This window comes from Garra rufa, chromosome 19 (genome assembly GCF_049309525.1).
Source record: "Garra rufa chromosome 19, GarRuf1.0, whole genome shotgun sequence".
Taxonomy (NCBI): Eukaryota; Metazoa; Chordata; class Actinopteri; order Cypriniformes; family Cyprinidae; genus Garra; species Garra rufa.
The window spans coordinates 17,686,320-17,688,255 of record NC_133379.1 but is presented as its reverse complement, the minus strand read 5'-3'; positions in this window follow the sequence as shown (position 1 = coordinate 17,688,255).

Genomic DNA, 1,936 nt, shown 5'->3' with positions numbered 1-1,936 from the left:
TGACGAACTCATCTGGGACCTGATTATTTATATCACTATCACCTTTAAAGGTTGTATCAGCGATTTCTAGCCTGAAACATAAAGTGTCAAATTCAGCTGACCTTTCATCACGATCCGCTCGCTGCCTGCCCCATAAATTGTCTGTGAAAAAACCGCGTCTCTCTGGTCAGCCTAGGGTCCGAGATATGCCAAAAAAAACAATCGGCACTACCAACCTTTCCACAGATAAACAAACAGTGTTCCAACCAATCAGCGTCAGGGGTTTGGTGTTGTGGACTTTCCTACTGGTGCAGGGATGTGAGGGAGGCGGAGCGAAAGTCCACAACACCAAACCCCTGACGCTGATTGGTTGGAACACTGTTTGTTTATCTGTGGAAAGGTTGGTAGTGCCGATTGTTTTTTTTGGCATATCTCGGACCCTAGGCTGACCAGAGAGACGCGGTTTTTTCACAGACAATTTATGGGGCAAGCAGCGAGCGGATCGTGAAGAAAGGTCAGCTGAAATTGACACTTTATGTTTTAGGCTAGAAATCGCTGATACAACCTTTAAGTGATACTATACTATCACTAAAAGGTGATAGTTCACCGATAACACCTCTGCTCTGACCAACAGCCACAGAACAAATAATCAGGTCCCAGATGGGTTCGTCACTTTTTGAGGTCCCCCTGAAACATTTCCGTTGTGGACCGAGCTATATGCAGCGCGTTCGTGTGTTTGCAGAGCGTTCCTGAGTTTGGTTGTGTTGTGAGAATTTGCAGCGCGTTGCCGTATTTGTGTTTGCGTTGCAAGGATTTGCAGCGCCTGTGTTGTCAAACTGATGAAGATGTTTTCTTAATTTTGTTGTCGTTTTTTCTGTTTGCATGTGTTTTCTTAAGTTTGCAGCGCGTTGGCCTCTCTCGGCCACCGTAAGTAACTCAGTATTGTCTATGAAATAATAATAAGTCATGAAATTACCAAAAAGGCAATTAAAGCTGCAAACTGTGCATGCACGTATATGCATCACATTAAAGAACATTTCTTAAAGCATACTAAAATATATTCTGCAATTCGAGATCACAATGCAAGGCGCAAGCTGATAGACTGTGTTTTTTTAATTATTTGTAAGTTAATGCACAAGTAAATGTGAGCACAGTGCATTTATATTAGACAATATGAGCTAATTTGTTTTTCTCTCATTAATTTGTAAAGTACAAACAAAAATGAAACCATTTAAATGCATATAATAACAAATTTTACATTCTGGCATTTATGTGCTATTAACCTCCGGCCTTTTTCACATTCTTATCACTATTTGCATGTATCATCCATAAGTATGCAATGTTGGAGAACAAGCTTCTGGGGGTTTTGAGAACCAAACCCAAGCATAGTGAGCCCCTACAAAAATAGTCAAATTCACTCAGTATTACTTGATCTAATTAAAAAAATATATCTCAATTACAAATAATTGTAAAAAATTAATTAATAATTGTAAATTAATTGTATTCAGTTTTTTATTCACTAAAACAGTATTTTATAGTCAAACACATTTTTATATTGAAATAATGAAGATTATTGTTGCTGGCCCCTCCCTGGCCACCCCTATGAAAACATCTCTAAAACATCCGCTGGAAGGAGGTCCTGTAACATCCCTGACATGTGTTTCTGTCCTGTGCCGCCCCTACAGCTGTGTACTGCAGCACATGGAAATTTTTTGATTTTCATGATTTTTTTTCTTTATGGAATTTCTTCAGACATTTAAGGTTTGTTTTTTTTTTCTTTTTTCTTTTTTACCAGAAATGTATGTCTGTGTGCTTATTAGGTTTTAATCAAATGACTATATTTGAAATATTGACTTTATTTTTTGTCAGACTGATGAAGTCTTTTTGTAAAACACGGATGTGTTATGTATCTGTTTGATTAGTGTCAGTGTCGTCCTGTGATGAGCTGTTCTGACAG